Raw genomic sequence first — 22,169 nt, 5'->3', positions numbered from 1 at the left:
ATTGACAGCTCTCATTAATATACATTCTAAATTGCACATGCAGTGAGATGTCAGTCTTACCTCTTGGACTACTATTATAGCCTAAGGGATCCCCCTCATAATAAGAGTTCCAGCCCAAGGTTCAAGAAACAGTAGGCCAGGAATAGCAGCAGGGAGCAGTAGGGAGCAGCACAGTTCAGTCAGACAACACGAAAATGGTCTTGAGACAGAGGCAATGAGGACATAAGGAGGATACTCTACCTTTACACACATGTGCCCGAATGATGTGTTTAGGATATACAACTGCATGGCAGGAAGAGTCCAGCAAGGACAGCCAGTTTAACCAGCAATGAGGACGGGCAGAAGGTCAGGAAAATCCCAGCAAAAGATCCCAACAGCCAGGAGAAGCAGGGATGCAAGAACAAAAGAGTCAGAACCCAATCAGTTTGCCGAAACCTGGATCATCAGCAGCCCATCTCAGCAGCAGACGTCCAGAGATTCATGAAAGAATCTGAAGAATGGAGGGGTCTATCACTGATAACACATTCAGTCAGAGGCCGGCCAAATCCAACCCACCAATCACATACTTTGCAGCACAGATAGTTGATGGTGATATGCTAATCAATCAGTCAGGGCTTAAAAATGGCCAAACACATAATCACCCACGGGTAGAGTGTAGATTGGGATGTCTAGTGGACTTTAAAAAAGTTTGTTTTAGTTATAACGTCGATAGATGTGACTAAAGGTGACTCAAGGTGAGTCTATGCTAGCAAAGCTGCCATTTTGACTATTGTCCACCAAGACGAATAAAGACAACAAAACAAAATGGACAGGAACATGGCTTAAAATTACTTTTTTGTATCCACTGGTTACTACATATGTACATTGGGCTACCAATGCAGTAAAAGTGGCTACAACTATGGTGCAGCAATACTACATTTCAGATATCAACTTCCCACACCACACCTTCAGGCTGATCAGATCATCCAGGAACCAACATTTTTTGCCTACATATAAGCCCTTTCCTGGTAGCCATGTTAGCTACTAAGGTGAGCGCACAATCAACATGGTTGCACTTATAATGAGTCTTCAATTGAAGTACCTCTCTGCACAAAAGAAAGACAAAAACATGGAAACCAGAAAACACTTTAGGGGACAACAGTTAGTGAGAAAGATTACCAGAAATGAAATGATGTCCTATCACTGATGTAGGCTGAATTCCTTTCTGCATTTAACGGGACACAGCTGCAGAACATACCTCATGATGAATGATCTATATAACATACAGCTTTTTCTCAAAATGATTTGGCAGCGATGTTAAAGGGGAAATGTCATGAATTATTTGATTCAGAATCACTATACTATTTACCAGTGACTCATTGAGAATACTAACATAGCTGTAAACAATGTTAATTAGCCCCAGAATTGATCCCGACAGTTGGTGGGCCAATTTGCCCACTGTCTTCCAGGATGCTACGGCTCAGGTGACAAAGTGTCAACAATAAACTGAACTGATCACTATGGGACACTTTCTACAACAATGAGACACCAAGGATGTTCTTAAAATGTATCGATCATCATTCATAGTTTTTCCGATACGTGTCAAACTTGCAAAAAACACATTTACAGCACAATCATAAAAAACATAATAAACATAATTGATGAACCCTCATTAAACACTATTTCATATATATAAAAATACATTTAATAAGCTTAACTTAAATGTATATATTCACAGATAAAGAACCTACTTTTGTTAGCACATCAAGTCTATAATATTTTCGGGTATCACTATTCAGGTGTACACATTAATGTTACTAAGGGGATTGGACCCTTTGACTGCTATTAGCATCTATGCTATTTCGGATGTCCTTACCATTTGACTTTTTCTAAGATTTTACCAATTGTTGGTATTTATCCTGCTTTACTACTTTCTAATCATTTAGTGCAATTGCTCATTTTACTACTGGATTCACGCCTTCATAACAACCAGATTGGTCGAAACACGTGTCAGCTGTTTATAACCAATAAACCCTGCATACAGGCAGATGACCTTTGGTTCCATATTCTGATGTGATTGCGTATTTTCTGGAACTGCGCATTGGATATACCTTTTATCTAATTGTTTCTATATTTCTAAAGTGCATGGTGCGAGAAGACTTGAGATTCAAGTATCAATAGTTTTGCTTAGCAGCAAAATCCCTTTGCATAGGTCATTAGGGCTAAGCTACAGAAACAATTCTAAAATATGTACAAGCAAGTGGCCTGGAAATCATGTATGGTGTCCAGTCATTTGGTCGACTGAAAACTGGTCGAATGACATTTGGTCGACGCAATTTGGTCGAAAACCAAATGGTCGAATTTTTTTTTTTATTTATATATTTATTTTTTGGGTTTTCGTTTAGTAAAAAAAGGGGTTTTTAGAGAAAAAAGGGGGTTGGGGGGGACCCCCCCAAAAAAATAAAAAAAAGGGTTAAAATAAAAAAAATAAAAAATTCGACCATTTGGTTTTCGACCAAATTGGTTCGACCATTTGTCTGGTCGACCAATTTTTTTCGACCAAATGCACTTTGAACTCCCAAGCCAAGCTCTAGACAAAAATTAGGCGACTGCATATATTATATTAATTTTCTTGATCACTTTACAGTTTTCCAGTTATAAATAGTTTATTTTGACTACAGTCATAATGTATCAATAATGGGCTTAACTACAGGAAACATTTTTTACCTTGATAGTGAAATGATCCAAATCTGAAATTGACAATTCGCAAAAAGTAAATGTATAATGACATTTTACAATGATAATGTGGCTGTCTTTCCACCTGTTATTGAACTGTTCATTGTCTTCCCTTTTACTACCTTTTTATTAATTTCCTTCTTTTTTTTTCATGATGTTTTTCTCTTTTCTATTCTCATTGTCTTATTTTCCTTGCTTTTCATTTAGCCTCCTCTAGGTTTTCTTTCTTTCTTTCTTTCTTTCTTTCTTTCTTTCTTTCTTTCTTTCTTTCTTTCTTTCTTTCTTTCTTTCTTTCTTTCTTTCTTTCTTTCTTTCTTTCTTTCCTTCTTTCTTTCTTTCTTCCTTCATTTCTTTCTTTCTTACCTGTTGGACTATTAATAAGAACGTTTTAGATGTTGATTGAAATTGTAATCTCAACAATATGAGAGAAAAAAGTTAGAATATGAACATGCATAGATCCCAGAGGATTAACATGTATCAGGGCCATACATCATTTGCTTTGCAAGGGCCAGATTAGAGAAACTTGTGCACTGGTGCAAGTGCTAAATTGTACAGTATTAGCAGTAGTGCAAACCTTGCCCTGGCACAAAAATACATTGAAAGGATAGTTCTCTGGCCAGGGGTAAACTTTGTACTTGTGCTAATATCATCCAAAATTGCACTTGTCATGGTGTAAAGTGTTTCTACTATGGAAATCGTTGCCCTAGTGCTAACACCGTGCAACTTTGTACTTGCACTGGTGCAAGTTAGTATAATATGATATGCAAAAATGACAACTATTATGAAATTTAGGTTCAAACTACGGTATGGTTTGGAAGTTCTGAGACCTTATTTACAAATACCAGGAGATTTGAGATTCTGCAGGTTATGCAGAATAAACCATACCCTAATTTGCTAACTCTTCACCCACTCTGATAGTTTGAATGATATTCAATGTAAATTAAATACTTCAACAGATTTGTTCACGACATTCTATTTCTTTGCAGTAAAATATACCAGGAACTTTCCACGAATGAACAACAAATATCACTTATATTTGGTTTACTTAAATTTTAGTGGAAGTAATGTAACTATATTATGGGGTGTGAATTTTAGAAGCAAGAACATATATTTGTTAGGAACATTGAATTATTAGGTTCTTTTATATTTTCATAACTGTGGTGATTCTGCTACTGGTCTTATCACTCTTCTTTTGTTAATTGCATGAGTTGCTTAGGCTTAAACTCTAGACTATATGGCATTATAATAATAAAGATATACATTATTGATACACCATAAGAGCAGCAATGGCGAGACAGTTGGCAGCCAATTGGGGGAAAATATACAGGGTCTTTAAACATGTTTTTACAAATCTGTTAGTGTTATTCAAGATACCACAGATATTTATTCCAGATAACACATTTTATGGAAGTTTCTCTTCAATACACACTAGAGCAACTCCGATTTGCCTCTCCTTCCGTATTGGTGGTTCTCAAACACTGAAAGTGGAGCAGATCTGGGGATGCCGGACTATCCTTGAGATGCTCATCTTCAAATCTGATTCACAAGGATTTGCTGAAGGGCATCTCAGACATGTGACACTTGCTCCAGTTTTAGGGCTTAGGAATCAGTTATCAGGTAATAAGGACCAATCTGAGATGCTCACGTAACATAAGAATAATAAAGGAAATTGATTTAAAGGGAGGATTACACGTTTTCCAACACTTCTTTTTTTCTCACTGAATATCATTCTTTCACATAGATTTCTAAAATATTTCTTACAGAATCAGTAGATCTATTCTTTAAAAATTAAAATCTTATTTGGTTTAATTCAAGTTTAAATAAAGGTAAACATGCTCAAACTCAAGCGCATGTTTTGGCCAGTGCATGGGATCGTCTGAGACTGATTTACATCTTATTTGCACCTGGAGAAGGGTGTTCAGCCAATCAGATGACTGGAAACGCAGGAAACAAATTACATTGCCCCGTCCATGTACCACTAGCTACCCAAGCCCCTTCCCTGGAAATCAGCATTTCTTTCAGGTGCCTTGGCACTTAGCAACAGCCACCTGCCAACCCCCATGCCTGTCCCCCCTCCACTCACACATCACCCCCTAACCACCTTACCCACCCCCCACTTGCTTCCCGTCCTCGGGATGCACCAATCAAGCTCCCTTGATCCTTCCATGTAAGACGTTCTGCTCTCTATTCAGTAGGGTGGCAGCCATCTTTTTTTTATTCATGCGAGATGGTTCTTGCTCAATACATGCAGAGACAAGAAATATGTTTATGTTTATTAGGTTTATATAGCAATATAAATTTACAATATAACAACAAGGTACAATAATGGAAGAAGCATATTTACAATCATGAGACAAACCAGTGAAACAATATGTAGAACAGTTTCCTTAGAGGGAGTGTGAGAAGGAAGGGAGAGCAGGTAGTCAAGGGAAGAGGAACAATAATTCAGTTATCTGATTTAAATTCAAGCAGGTGTGAGAAGGAATGGGAAGGGGAAGGCATGAAGGGGATAAGAGGGGAACAGGGGAGATGGGGAGGAGTGACGATAGAAGGAAAGTCAAGGGGGGGTTAAAAAGAAGGGCTTTCAAGGAGGCGCGGAAGGAGGTGTAGGTGGGGATGGAGCGGATAGAGAGAGGTAAGGAGTTCCAGTGTAGGGGGGCCAAGAACTGAAAGGATGCCCTTCTACCCTTTCCACTTCCATTTTCTGAACACTCCCTCATTGGCTTCTTTCAAAGAGTCACACACCCATCCAGCAATAACATCTAAAACCTCTACACATAACCCTGCCATCTCTCTTGAACACTTTGAATCTCAGAGTACACATCTCCTCTTAATAATACACATCTCCATCAAAAACTATTTTGCGACTGGCCAACATTTCTATTTCCAGATTCACTGAGATCTGCATCTAAGAAAATATAATACAGGAATGCTTCCATTTAAAAAAATGTTTTCTTTAACTCTTTCACAAATATATACATGTATAGAGGGTTCCTGCTACCTACCCTGAAATAAGGTTCCCAATAAGCATATTGGGGGTCATTATGATCCTGGTGGTAGCCGTGCCGGTAAATACTGGCACGGTTGCTGCGGTATCATTTTCATTTTGGCGCCCGCGAATGCGCAATTACCGGGTCATTACGGCCCGCTGGACCCGGTAATTGGCCATTCGCGGGCGCCAGAAAAAAATGCTCCCCATTCCCATTGAGCCCAAGAGGGCTCAATGGGAATGGCGTGGTCGGATGCACCCGCACCATTCAGAATGATGCTGATGCATCCAATATGCTCTGCTCTCGGGTGCCGGTATGCCCACCAGGTCAGACCTTGCAGGCGGGAAGGCACCCGCGAGCAGAACTCATAGTTTACCAGTACCATTGTTACCGGACCGGCAAACTTATAATGAGGCCCATTGTCTTTTTTAACCACTCTAGCAAATACCATTCAGTGCAGCATTCATCACCTGTTCACATAAAGCAGCAACCAATTAAAATGCTCTGCATTTCAAAATGTTTCTTTTACTTTTCCATAAAATAAGGGAACACCAAATAAAATAGACCTGTATGCCATTTTGAAATGCCAATTACTGTCTCACAGTTTAATAACTTGGCAGCACATGCATACCTTGCAATATAGCCCATTCCAATGTATAGGTGCTTCTTATGTCTTTCTTTGTTCCTTTGCAAAGGAAAAAACACGACTAAACTTCACAATTTCCAAATGTGACATGTATTCTAAATAAACATATGTAATGCTGAGCTTTTCTAAATATTTTTTAAAGCCTTTTTAAGAATGTAAATAAATACATGTCTCCATTTCGAGCAGCAGTGTGTTACTTTTGAAGTAGCTTCGAAGTAGCTGTTCGCTGGAGGACTCTGTGGAACCTTTCCTACACTGCTCTTGGGAACCAGGCTCCCCCCCTTTATTATGCTACATTAAGGAGACTCAGCGCGCTCCAGAAGTAGCTTCGAAGTAGCTGTTCGCTGGAGGACTCTGTGGAACCTTTCCTACATGGCTCTTGGTACGACGTGCAATGTTGAACTTTTACAGACTCTGATGGACTTTTCTTTGCCCATGGACTCTATATGCACTGTAACATAGAAACATATAATTGTATATGTTTCTTAAGCATTATAGTACCTAATACTATTATATTTCTACTCTTTTTAGGGAACCAAGCTCTGCCCCCTTTATTACGCTACATTAAGGAGACTCCGCGCGCTCCAGTGCGCGCGCTCCAGAAGTAGCTTCGAAGTAGCTGTTCTCTGTTCGCTGCTCGCAGTGGAACAGCGGTGTCAGATCCCCTCTTTTGTTACACTAGAATCCTCGTCTTGCTAGTTGTTAACATTGCGCATACGGTGTGCAGCCTGGCTCCTATTAAACCTGCTTGCCTCCTGGTGTGGCCTATTTCAATTTTAGCCCTTTATGAATGTGCCCCAAACCAGTTTCATATTGTTGACCCAGACGCTGTGAGGCTGACACAGATGCTGTGAGGCGAGAGGTGCAAGGTGAGGTGCGAGGCATTATTTTTCTTGCCAGTTACAGCGATTTCAAAACTTCAGCCTTTCTTCTTATGATCGCTGTGATTGTGAATATTTTTATGATCGTGCATTGTCCACTGTTAAATGTAAAGTGTACACTGTTAGGGGGTTAAAGTTTTGACTGAATTTTACTTCGTGTTTTTACATCTCATTAGGAGTACTCTCACCATTGCAGTTTGTACAGTTTTATCTGTTTTATTTGTCTTTATGTGTTTTGCAAATCACTGCCCTGTTTAATATATGCTAGTTAAACTGAGAGATAAGTGCATTGCGATTTAGATACAAACCAGCGATCTTAACAGGCTTTATTCAAATTTAGCTGGCAATATTTATACCACTGTTTATACCCTTATCAGTCCCCAGTTAACAGTCTCTTCAGACTGTTTTAGTCCCGTTACATTCACGCAGTAACTTGATTTTAACGCTATGGCAGACCACATATGCGAAATTGAAATGCATAAAACCCTGAGGAATAGGCGAATATGCATTCCTAAGGTTATGACGCATGTGCCATTCCAGGACAACCATATTACTACCTATTTTGCCAAAAATGCTCTGCTTTTAAACAATGAACAACAATTTGCCCTAGCGGCACAATTGTTACTACCAATGTCTAATAAGCATTGTATTGACATCGCCGATGCACTAGTAACTAAGCTATCCAGTGAGCTAGCTAGGTTGTGTCAGCTCTAAGCTTTTACATGATATATTGGGTGGAACAAAAGCCCCCATCCTGAATTCTGAAATGGTAGAAGCTACCCTTACATATGCAGACAAAGACCTACTTCAAAAAAATGTGGACATGCTGATCGATGTGGTTAAGCAATCTCCTGAGGCCGCCCAAGTATTACAATCTGATGTTGTCCCTGTAGTTGCTCCTGCATCTCTTATCACATGTACCATAGATTTACCTGGTTCTAAACTGGAAGAAATGGAGGTTGAATATTTTATACTTTACGCCCCCGTCCAAACCTATGAACTTGCCAGTCTTAAATGAGCATGGCCCCCATGTGCCTTGTTTTCCTACAATAGAAAACTCTAATATTGCTGATCCAGTATTGAATACACTATCATTATTTAAATTTAAGTCAACTGGTAAGTCATCAAGTTATGTGGATGATCCAGTAACAAAAAGTGTAATTACGGACCATGGTCCAATTCTTGACGATGGTGAGCTCGATTCTAGTATGTCCTCTGATGAAAAATGTGATGCTTTGGAAAACTTGCTCACATCCCTACTGTCAAAATGTACTTTATTGGAATCAAAAATCGACATTCATTCTCTGCGTTTACATAAGAGTCTGAGTAGTAAATGCGGCTTTCATTCTATGCCACAGCCTAGGTTAACACCATCTATTCCTCGATCTGCTATAAGCAAGACTACGGCTTGTGTATTATTGTTACAGCGTAAACAGAGGAAACCAAATCGTATCTTCCAGGCATTTATGTATCGGAACAAAACTACAAACAAAGCGAAAACATGTAAAACAAATGCTACCCTCCTCGGCCCTCCCAAAACCTCCCTTTCACAAAATTCATCTAGTATTCTTAGACATGTCGACCCTATTGTTACCATAGATAATTCCTCACAGTCCAAGACACTGCCATCCACATCTAATATGGGGTAAACAAGAAAACATTGTTATTGCCCACTGAAGTCGTTCATTCTGAAGAACGTCAAATGACTCTACCGAAAGAGTGGCTTAAAGGTGTTATTGAAAAGAAAGGAGAATCAAACTCTACTGAGCAAAGGTATCTCGCTGCATGGTACTCTTATGGCAGCCCTCCAATTAACACAATTCGAGCAGCAATTTTAAAGCTATTTCACAAGAAAGTTCCACTTTGTGTTATAACTTCAAATGACATCTTCCTTGTGGACCAAATTGAGTTAACCAACCATTACACATCTAATGTGTGCTTTAAAAATGACGCCACTCTCACCTATGTCCTCGGATTTGAAGAAAACCTGCTTACACTTGGCTATATCGCCCAAGCTGTTGTGATTCCGTCTATCAAACGACCTATAAACACTTTGGCGACTGTGGCAGCGCAAACAACTAAGAATTACAACTTTGCTCCTGCTACTACTAATTTAACAAATTAAAATAAAGATGCGCTAGTGAGACCCATAAGATGATATCTCGGAATCCGTCTGCCAAAGACTCCCCGTCCATTGAGGCAATCCCTGAAGGATATTGCCAATGGTTGCCTCTATCCTTTAGGGACCATTTCTCTGGGACACGGAAGTGACCAATATCTCTTGAACTTCTCTGTTCTTGAAACACCCGGGGTCATACACATATGTTCGATGTTGATGTTCTTTTAAGCAACATCGTCATATATAATATAATTGCTCTCCAAGAGACTTGGATAACAGCTGAGATCCAAATTGATAATCGTTCCACAGTCCACAAAGTGGCCACTAAAGGTCCGATGGGTCGTCCGAAAGGTGGGCTCCTTATATCGGTCTTGAGCCCATGGACAATAGAAAAATGACCTCAGTCGTCCCCAAACATCTTAATAGCTAAGATCACGAATGTGGATACTAGCGTGATACTAATCAATGTCTATGACCCGCTTAAAATGTCACTCATTTCTTAAAACATCAAAGTTATTGATGCTGCATTAAATACATATTCCCATTCCTTTCCAGTTTGGCTCCTTGGTGATTTTAATGCCAAAATAGGTGAGATTATCCCAGTTGAGCTAATTGTTGATCACTCACAGAATTCTAACCCCATTAAACAAGATTCCAACATACAAGGTAAAAAGTGGCACAAACTCTTTCAATCTCATAATATAACATGTTTGAATGGTACCACTATGAGTGATCCACTTATGGCCCCTATGCGCATAGCATGCTTTTCTGCAACCACAATTGACTATATATTTTCTTATGCGCTAGGCTTGCCCTATATCAAAGATATGGGAGTTGTGTGTCGTGAGGAAAGCGGTCACCTGCCCCTATGTTTTCTTTTTGACATCAACCAAAAAGCTCACACACTATCAACGCACAATAAAAATGGTCAGATACTGTTGAATGATTGCTTGAATCATATACTAAAGAAAAGAAACTCCACAATATCGACCAAGCTAAATCTATGGCTCGGGAACTGTTACCTTCATTCAAACTTATTCTTCCTGGCCGCATTTGGATGAAAAATTAATTGAGCATTTCTCGGATACCATGGTCAATATTCAAAGTTCTACTGTCGAGCAGCGTCAATACAAATCTGTTTTGTAGAGAGTTAATATTTTGCATCCTATACTCAAAGACAACGACAAAGCCATTCAAATTGAAAAAAGAAAACTACGCCATAACATCAAGGTGTTGATTTACTCCAAGAGAGGGGTGTCTGATGAGTCGCCGATAATGGAACAAATTTGTGATCTAAAAAAATGCCATAATCGGTGGCTAAAATCTCACAAAAAAGAGCTTGAATTAAAACTTTGCCACAAGATAGCCAGACTTTCCCTATTGAGTGATGGTAATGCGAAATGGCATCTATTAGCGAAAAACAAAAGAGAATTGACAATAAACTGCATAAATGAAGAACCATATAGCTTCCACCATAGGCAGTAATGATTCTGTTGCTATGGCAATGCCCATCCCTGATACACCGTGGCAATGTAAAGCTTCTATATTAGACATCATTGCAATTATTGAAAATTTAAAATCATCTCGTGCTGCTGGCCCCGATGGTATATCCAATCTTGTTTTAAAAAGTGATCCTCCATTATGGGGTGCTGCTCTACACATATTATTTGGTCATATGAGTATGCACGGTATTCTACCATCTTCTTGGAAACTCAGTAACATTTTGACTGTGCACAAAAAGGGAGCTTGGGATGTTCCATCTAATTTTAGAATGCTGGCCATGTTAGATTCAACTTCTAAAGTTTTTACCAAAGTTCTACTTTATGAATTAAACGCTTGGATTGACTCACTAAAGATTCTTCCTCTCAATCAAATTGGTTTTAGACCCAAATCTAGCACCTTACACAATCTACTTATTCTAAGCTCAGCGATAGAACATTCTTGGGCACGGCGGAACTTAGCTGTACATTGTGCCTTTATTGATTTTTCTGTTGCGTTCAACACTGTTTGTAGGAATCTCCTATGGCGCAAATTGGTGGATTGGGGAATTCCAAGCTGTCTGCTTCGCATGTTGATGCTTCTCCATGCAGACACATCAGTTAGTGTACGTCTTAACGCCCTGGGGTAATTATCCAAATCTATGCCAACCAAACGCGGTGTTAAACAAGGCTGCATGATAGCCGCGACTCTCTTCAACCTATACTTGGCTGATATGTTCTCTTCATTTAACATCCATGCTGCTAATCCGATTAAAATCAAGAATGTAGCTTTGGGATGGCTTGCCTATGCTGACGACTTTTTACTTCTTGATTATACTCCAGCAGGTTTACAACTTATGTTGAATGCTTTAGCCAACTATGCATCTAACAATGGCCTGATAATCAACAACTCTAAAAGTAAAATCATGCTCTTCACACAGAAGCTTAGGCCTAAGCGCCTACATTGGTTCATAAGTGACGTTTTATTGGAGCAAGTCTCCACTTATAAATATCTAGACGTAATTATAGATGATAAGCTTAATTGGGCCCCTCATTGGGCAGAAACTAAACTTAAATGCGAGGCTTCGGTTAGCCTATTAAGTGCATTTATTGGTCATAATAATGGCTACAGCGCTTCTTCTGTCCTATTTATAACTCGAAAATAGTTGCCATGCTGTCATACGCAATAGGCATCTGGGGACATAAATTCCATAAAGCTCTTGTTAAATTTGAAGCCAAACTTTTGAGGCGACTATTGCGTCTTCCAAAATGTATAAGCATTGAATATCTGTACCTTGAGTTTAATATAAAAGGCATATGGAATGTACATTTATCTCAATGTGTAATGTTCTACCAATGTTTAATTACGGTGTCAACTGATACAATAATTGTACCATACATGCAGGCTTTTCTACGTCTGGATGTTATTTCACCATTGGGTTTAATTGGTACTTTTAAGCGCTTCCACTGTCAGTGGCTATATGAAGGAAGCAATTTGTATGTTACAGGCAACCTCAAATATTGGCTTAAGAGAAAACTCTGTATCTGCCTTTTTGCAAAACATCCTTCATTTAGAGACCTTGCCGTCTGCCACTGAATATTGTCGATATAGAAGGGCTGGAAAATCCATTCCGAAATATTTCTTAGCATACCCGAACCCAAACATATTCAGGGTTTACCTCCTTTTAAAATTTAATGTATCAGTTGCACTATCACCAACAAGTTGGAGGAACAAGATGGTTTACAATCATACATTTTGCAGACTTTGTGGAAATCTCTTAGAAGAAACATTGGTCCACCCAATTATTGAATGTGAAAGTCTTCACCATCTTCGTATGAAATATTTTAAGTCTAACAATAATGCAACAACCGAAAAATATATTCCTTGCTTATGGTTGAAATGTTTACAGGGTGATCATATTAATCTTATTTACTTCGTTGTCAGATTTTATGTGTATCTAGTTGAGATTTTTAAATGTTTAACATAACTGCACTAGTGTAATATGGTTTAAATATTGTAAATGTGATGAAATTGAGAAGTTTTACATATGTAGTTTTATTATCTGTTTTAAATGTGTGTTCAAATGGTATACAAAGCTTTTGCTGAATGCATATTCAATAAATTTACCTTACCTTTTGCATAAAAGAAAGCAAAAGCAGGAAAAATAGATTTGAACACCATTTGTAACTGGCGCGCAGTGTGTGCCAGTTTAATATATTAACAGTACATATATACTTTCTAACATAAACCATTCCAGTCTTCTGCTGCGGTCTCTACATTCTGTGACTTGTACTTCAATGTATATAATGGTAAAAGTGCAACTACAAGTCCCATAATGCAAACAAAAACTCTATGACTACGTAAACACTTACAGATTATAATGCATCATGTTGGCAAGAATGCATATACTCCTAACACATCAATGACGCACCAACTGGCATTTAAAGTGTTCTACAGATATTGTTCATCAACTTTTCTTTGCTTTTACAAATTGTTACAAAGTTTCTGCAAATGCAGACACATTTCTTAAATTTCAAGAAAATGCTCCTAAAAGCAACCATTTGTAACCGTAGAACAATCATATTAACTTTTTCCCCACCACCCTCCTTCAATTACAAATATAACCCTTCCTTCCTAACAGTACTTTACCATTACCACATATGCACACTAACTTTCTTTGCCCACTAACTTTTTTTTACAATTACAGGAAAGAAGCACATCACTGCAATCACGAACCGAAAAACAAATACCCTTCGCATCCGACAAAATAAGTACATTAATAGAGCATATGTTATTATAGCAACACAGTGCCACTATATATATTATTCCATATATATTATTGACTACTTTTGTCAAACCAACATTTCTTTCACTCTAGCCCATTATATTCCACCATACACACTCCTATTATTGTCATCTACAAACCACCATTGCAACACCAACTCTTTCTCAAATCAGCACAATCACTGTATAGATTCCATCGCACCACCACTGCCTTCCTCACTAACCCAACACCATCACACCTCACTGCACTCGTATTGTCACAACCTTCCCAACCACACCTAATATACCACATCACAATCAAATAGTGCTCTATTCATCTCTACAATCACACCCATGCACCATACATGCATATTAATTGCAAAACTTCTCAATACAAACTTTCTCTTTTCTAAACAGATACAACAAAATGCCTACCAAACACCAACTCTGTAGGAAAGAAAGAAAAACTAGAGCAGATAAGACTAAAGGTACACCACATAGTCATCCACTTCTAAAACAATTTATAGAAAACCTTTAAACAAAAGAGCTAATACCTCACTCAACAAAACGAAACCAACCACATTTAAAGAAGGAAGGCCTGCTTGCAAAAACAAAAAGTAAAATATCTTGTACAAAGAAATGTGCACCTACTAATGAACCCAATCCTCTATCTACCAGTGTCAACAGAGTCATGGTAAAGCAATCAAAATACATAATGTTCCAAAAAATTTTCCCCTGTAGAGTTTTTCACAATCTTATAAAAACATCTGAAAAGTCAGGATCTTCCCTTAAAAACACCAGCTGGAGACTAATCATGCAAGCTCTAATCGAAAGCACTGTTCTACTAAAGAGAATATTGTTTATATTGAATTTAAACAGAATGAAACCACTAACTAAATCAATCAATACATTACAACAAGTACTTCTAAACATGCACAGTGGAAATATCCATAACTTTTCAAACTTCTGCGAGGGTGAATGGACACACACAAGCACCACAGAACCATACTTCAATGAGGAAGCTTAAAAACAAGAACAAGAAAAAACTATTGCCATTGACAATAGTGGTTGCAGGTATGAAATGGTGGATCAAAACATTATGGCAAAAGAAACCCTTATTGAAAATAAATCCCCAACAAACTTTGAACCAAATGCTCTATTCACCCAAAGATACCTCCCAGTCTACAAATGGACATGCAGGTCAATGTGTAATGTATGCCAACAATCCTTTAAATCTTTATGACAATTCCTCAATCTCTATGTGAAACTATAAGACAAAAGGAAAAATGAAAACTTTACAAACCACAGACTCCTGTCCAGTGCGCAGCCACACTGGTCTGCAAGGACATTCATTAGCCTGCATTTCAGGAACTGCTAGCAAAAGCACTTTCCATCACATTAAAATGTTAGCGACACACCATTCTACTATACAGAATCTTGTGCATCAACTATACTATGCAAAAAGTCCTGTTCTACAACTGGAACATTTGATAACATTCTCCTACATGGAACCGCCAAAGAACTCCTTGATGAAATAAGCACATCCAACGTAAATACTTTGGAACTGAAGATGGCTTTGAAAACTCTGCACCTTGCAAAAACATTACTGAAAACCTCATAAACACTAACCTCCTAATAAAGACATACAAAAATGAAATAGCTAAGTTTCAAAACACATCTGCTGAAATACCAGACCAAATATGTGTCTGCAGCCGCAGAACATTTTATAAAAATAGCACAAAATAGTAAATCTAGTTTACAAAATAGAAGGCAATGAAGAATCCCAATGGTTCCAATTAGCTTTATATCGAACAGTATTAGCAAAATACACAATAACTAACCCCTCAAGAGTGTGCAAGTACTGCAACACAAATCTTGACAATAACCAAATGCCATCACGTGCTATCAAATATTCCCACTTCCGAAAGTTCACCAACGGCTTAACTTGTACTAGAGCATTATAATACAAACAGTGCACCCATTTCAGGCTATAATATTTCAACCAAAATCAGCCAAATTACCTCCATCTGAACTACTAAAGGGCATCCATGGCAAAGTAGTATATTTACCATTGGATCTTAAAGAAAATGTTCAAACTCTCGGACTGTAGATCAATCTTTAATTGTACTAGTTAATGATGTGCTAACAAAAGACAAAATAAATGGCAAATAAACAAAGGTATAAAAGCCCTACAATATCTAAAATAAAACAAGTACTACAGAGATATAAACATAGAGGAAAACTTACGAGAAATCACCCACATTATTCAAGAGTCAAGAGAAAGTGGCCAATTTCAACATGTAGATCCTGTTACAGCAGCTGACATTTTAGACCAGTACACCATTCACCAACTGCACTCCAAAGACACAATTGATGATGCATTAAAAACATACCAAATGCATCAACCCAAAGGATCCCCAATGATAATATGCAAAAAAAGTGTAGAAGCAAGTTATTTTCTTCTACTCTTTCCTACAGGAAAAGGAGGACGATATGATGAAAGGTCCACAAAAATTAGTGTATCATAATATTGAATGTATTCTGAAGACCCCAGATTCAGGTAAAATGTTAAATACATTTTCCACCTCCTCTTTGAAAGTGATCTAGCAACTCTGTTATGGAGTTGCACACACATTAAAAACATTAAAAACAGGCTCTAACATTTTAAACATATCCACTACCCAACTACTACAGTATTGCAGTCAAGCATTGCAAATCTCTTGGCAAACATGCATGCTACAAAATAATACTGGTTCCGATGTCATACTGATCTACGTTATATGCTAAGGAACCTAGGACCACTCACATGGTTTGTTACATTAAGTTGTGCATGGGATGACTTGCACGAAATCTTACACACTGAAAAACAAAATAAAGAGGGAATAGGAATAAAAACACCAGGAGAACTATGTTTTCTTGACCCTGTAAATGTATCAAGGTACTTTCACCATCGCTTCATAACCATGCTGCATTTTATCTGCAATAAAACCACCCCTTCGATCGGGAAGTACAACACTTCTTTTGGAGAAAAGAATTTCAATCCAGAGGAGCAGCACACATCCACATATTTTTTTGGATAAAGGATGCTCCAACATGGCCATGATTCTGATGCCACTGTTTTACAATGTATTGAAAAATACATGACCTGCAACATCCCTTGAGAAACCACACAAAGTGACCTATATGGCATGCTAATACTTACTAATTACTAATGCTACTAATGCTTCTAAGATATAATGCAGATGGTAACAAAAATAACTGTAATCTTACAGGCTGCACACATGGCTAAGTATCTCTTGGAAAGAAAACCTTCACAACAGTAGGTATAATATACCACGCTGGTGCCACAACTACTTCAGGACACTACACTGCAGTACTTCAAATCTAAATTACTATTTAAAAAAACATCTTGAAACCTTTAATGTAGTTAGAATAAACCAACAGGTATCTAACTATTTCATGCATTACCTCCATTACAACATACTTGAAAGAAACATACTATCACCCTTGCACTCATGTAACTGTAATTGTTTTTTGTTATCCAGTAAGGATATTTTTTCCCAATGATTATATAAAGTAAAAACAACAGCAGTTTGTCATACACTAAGGTTGTAGCAAATATAGTACTTAAAATGTACTGTTTATGAGGGTTTAAAAAAGAAAATGTATATTATAAACTGTATACCAGTGCAGCTTTTAAACTCTCATGCTTAACCAATCGTACTTTATTTCCACAGAAAACAAACCACAGAAGGCAGATGCATGACGCTACAATACTAAGGAGCCAAAGCAATCTTTATAAACTGCATATTCTGTGAGCACTATCATCAATTGTACTAAAATCATAAGTACAATATACAATTCAATTAAATAATTCCTCCATATTACAAACGCTTTGTACTCCCAATACATTATGTACAATTACTGATATTACATTACCTATAATTTCAATACACATATTAGAACTGTGGTGATTTTACTGAGTGCACATATTCACCACAACACAATGAACCATAACAAGAACGTATCAGACAAGGTCAACCAATAAAACTCACCCCCACGCCCCTGCAATCGAAATGATGTCTGCGGACACAAGACATTGACTGCAGATTGGGAGGCATTTCCAAACCCATTTTTCACCTATAAAGCAACTCTACATTGCCTTCATTCCACTTCCCTACCATTTTGATGCCCTCTACCAAACCTCAAATAATCACAAATGTCTTTCCCAAGCTGTCCATTCACTGCGCTGACCGCAGACTACTGCAGTGTCCACGGACAACTATGGCACCTGCCCGGCATTTTTAAACCTACAAAAACAGCCTCATATCATCTTTATTCCACTCCTGCGGCCGTCCCGGCCCCACTTTCCACCACCAAATGACCCAAAATATATTTTCCAGACTTTTCCCCCACCAAGCTGTCTGCGGTCAGCTGCGACCGCCCACGGATCCAACATGGCGGGTGATTCCACAAAATCTGATGCACCTCATGCTCTTCACCATCCAATCAGAAACCACGTCCAATGTGCGCGGACCTGACATCTCCCCCTAGACGAATCAGAGGTTTTTCTGCAGACCTAGTTGGGAAGTGAGTCTGCAGTCCAGACCTGGATATCACTAATTTTTTGGGAATAGTTTTTTGTCTTTTTAAAAATAAAATACTGGATGGATTTACACCACATTTACAAAAGCACGCTTTTGGGACCAAGCCACCCCTACTGCCGCACATTTGGAGAAAACCCATCCAGCGGTTTGGTCTGTAGACATAAATATTGTTTCCATTGCGTCTATGCAAAAAACAACACATTTTGGAAGCCCCCCAATATCGTTGCACCCCCTGCACGAAACCTCACCAAACTTTGCAGAATCAATCTGACTGGGCCATATACATTTTTTGCAAAATTTCATGAGGATTTGTCCGGGGGGGGGCTATGTTATAGGATAGGCTGGCCCAAAAATTGCTCTTCCTATGAGTTGAGCAACTTAACCATAACTACAGGGCTGCTACCGCAGGCCCTGTAATGATATCACTTCACCTGGACAGGATTGTGAAGGTTGGCTTGTGTTGCATCTAGATAGATTTGCAAGTCTCGGCTTGCACCACATCTAGACAGAATTGTGTTCATATCAAGAAAGAATGTAATACTAGCCTGCATCATAACTAGAAAATTGTCAAGATTAATCTCTGTCCCATCTAGAGAGAATTGTAATAATAGCTTGCGTCACTTCTAAACAGAATTGTGAGGACCAGCATTGTATCAAATCTAGACAGAATTGTGAAGATCAGGTTGATGAAGTGCCCAAGATTGAAACCCACTGTATTCTGTCAAGGTGCCCACCCCTTCCATGAATTCCCTGTTCCCACCAGTTGTCCTGCTAACACCATAAGTTGACATGTTACTATTGCTGGTTCATCTCCTTCTGACAACCTCCCTGGGATCCAAGGCCATCTTAGAAAAAACCCACACGTCCACCGCTGAGCTCTATTGCTGGACCATCATTTTCTGCTAATTTCTTTATTTTATTTAGGCAATTTCCGTTCGTGGTTGTCTGGGAACTGGTCCCGCCCCTCACGGCGTCCTTCATACCATTTCATGTTCATTCTCTATCTCAGGTGCCAGCATCTGCTGTCTGGGACTAGGACTTCGCTCCTTGTGAAACTCTGCCCTCTGCAAAGGTGAGCCAGCAAGTATCTCATCTCCTTCCCTGCACACTTGGCCTTCAAAAATGGGAAAAAGGGAAATTCCCCAGCTAGTTCTCTTCTGCAATCACTAATAACTGCTCTTTATTGGAAGCTATAACTACAAAAAAGGGGGCAAAGCACCACTCCATAATACCTAATATCTTTACAATCCCGCTGCATAATAATGATGTGCCAAGTGCTACCTATTATATATATATTGAACATGATAAGGAATCTCCAGTCAGGGGGTGCCCGATAGATAATAGCTCGTCATGCACGATGCGTGAGAGGGTGTGTGCAGGCATGTGCTATCCTGAACAGGAGTATCCATAGGATTGTTGTGCTGTGTGCTGGGTGTGTATACATGCTCTGAAAAGTGGGGCAAATAATGTGATGTGTTCCTTTGAAAGGTGTGATGCAAAGAAAAGAAAAATGCTATAAACTGCTCTACCAGAGCACCCCGTGCCAGCTGTTAAAAACAAAAATGTGCCATGCTAGTTACATATATATGAAAAAAAAACATGTTGCTATGTTATGCCCCATGCTATAGTTTGGGTATCAATATGCCATATCCTAACATATGCTCAAAGTTCCCTAACCTGTAGCCACACTAGTTCTTGACCTCCGCTCTGATCTCCACTCTGCCACCGCCGCCATTATACGTGGTCATTACATCACAAGACGGGGTCTGATGCCCTGCTAAGGGCCTTTCTCAGATGGTACCTGCACGCGTGGTCTGGGCGGTGCACCTGCATCTGGATAAAACCCTCTACATGACTTCCCCTTTTCTGGTTATTTTAAGAAGATTTCCCTGCCTTCAACTGAACTCATAATCAATCAGATATTGAACATATGTGTGTTCGTTTCTTTGTGGACGTACTAAACATTTAAACATTGAGATTGATTGTAAAATATGAAAGTTAAGTCTATTTTATCAATACTCAGAATTCGAAATTAAAATATTGATGTGCACCTCTGATATAATACAATGTATGAGTTTTACATTTACAAAGCAGTCTAAAACTATAGTGCATTTGAACTTTTTCAATTAGTAGAACATACATTCATGTATTAAACATGTATTAAACAGCAAGCTAGCCCTCCTTTTATGGATTTCATGATATCATTTAGTTAAACAATCCATCATATGCACCACAGAATTTCAAATGAATTACTGAATGACATAGCTCTTAAAAAAAACAGCTGAGTAAGCAAGCTTACTGTTTTGTACATGATCCATGCCATTTTGTATAGATTCCTAGGGGAAGTGCATAATGTAAATTCTGGCTCATGTGTTTCCACACTCTATTTTAAATTAGATGAAGGCGCAGATGCTCGCAGGTGTCTTGTGCAGAGCATGGACACAGGGGGACCTACACTTAACCATCCTTCTGTTATGAAGATCAGGCAGAAACCACTGAGATTCATTATAATGCCACCTGCAATGCAGGGGCACACATGGTGGCGCGCATAGCCACTTCTTTACTGGTCTGGGTGGAGAAAAGGCAGAGGAATCTGGACATGTCAGATTCCAGTATCTTTTGTCGGCCCAGTAATTGATTAAAATCATGGATAGGTTCACGGTAGTGTACACAGTCCTTTCTGTGGGATTCTTCTGCCTTTAAAATAACCCCCAGTGTGTCTATTATTTAGATATCTAGTTAAGATGTAGAAGGAAATGTGAGAAATCAAAAAGGGAAGGAAACAAGAACACACAAAGGAGTGACTGGATTTGAAAAGTAAACACATGTGTGGATAGTGGGCAATTGAAGGGGAGGGAGGTCTCGTCTTGCCAAAGTTCTGATGGTAAGTAATTCCAAAAGATGCAGGCAAGGACTTTGAACCACTCATAACACGTAACCAAGCTGTTCCTTTTAGAATGTAGCAATCAAGAGAGCAGTGACATGTGTCAACATATCTTAGGGGCTGTTGAAGTCATTAGTGTTTGATATAATTCAATATCAAAGGTAAATTGTGCATTGGTCAGGGTTTGCATTGTGGATGAGCGAGTAGTTTTTGAATTCAGGAGAAGTAGATTTAAGGAATTTGTGACAGTGATGGGTGTGACTGTGAGAAGCAAGTGTGGACAAGGGTTTCAAGTCATGGACGAGTCAGGCTTCATTGTTTTGGATACTCTAAGGTTTGGATGAAGAGGACAGTGGAAGGTCCAGTGTGGAGGCTGTTTGTGTAGGCAAGTCTAGAAGGGTTGATGGCTCTGTGGAGCAAATGGCAGAAAGGAACGTAGAGTGAGACGATGCAGCCCAGATGAATTTGTTGGATTAAACAAGATGATGTATCCTGCTACGCAGTGAGAGCTTGTAATCAAAGAGAAGTCTGAGGATGTGATCTGACTTAACAGGATCAAATGTGGATGCAATTCAGTTGTCAGATAAGGGATGGGATGAAAGAGGGCATAGTAAGGCAAGGATGATAAATGCTGATTTTTTGCATGCAGGAGAGAGTAAGCAAGCATCACTTTTTTAATATGTTAGTCCTTCAATTGTTTGATTTGTTGATATTTCTGAGTGGGGTGCAACCCACATTATCGAGCCACCGTGCTAGGCGTGTGTAAACTAATAGCAAAAAAAGAGGAAGGCTGCACACACGAGTTATAGTACTTCCGCATTTTGTCAAAGTAAATATTAGCTATAGTGGTGATAATATTTGTGATAGCATCTACAATATTGAAAGCAGTCCAAAATCCTCTTCTGGGGACTGAATCAAAAGCAGAATATCTATGAGAATCAAGTATAAAGGATGACTACTGGAATGGTGAATTGTTTGTTGCAGTAGTGATAATCGGAAAAACCTGGTCAATTGTGCTGTTGCGAGCTCTGAATCTTGCTTGTAAATCAGATAACTCTTGGTTAGTTGAGAACCAATCTTCTAAA

The 22,169-nt window shown here is 38.7% G+C and overlaps 1 protein-coding gene across 1 annotated transcript in view; it reads left to right on the top strand.

Moving 5' to 3' along the window:
* LOC138487688 (nicotinamide N-methyltransferase-like) overlaps positions 1-22,169 on the top strand; it is a 41,048-nt gene that overhangs the window by 5,231 nt on the left and 13,648 nt on the right. The gene's annotated exons all lie outside the window — the stretch shown is intronic.

This window comes from Ambystoma mexicanum, chromosome 9, assembly GCF_040938575.1.
Source record: "Ambystoma mexicanum isolate Mex_15411 chromosome 9, UKY_AmexF1_1, whole genome shotgun sequence".
NCBI lineage: Eukaryota > Metazoa > Chordata > Amphibia > Caudata > Ambystomatidae > Ambystoma > Ambystoma mexicanum.
The sequence above is the reverse complement of the archived record's forward strand: the minus strand, read 5'-3'. Positions and strand labels throughout refer to the sequence as shown.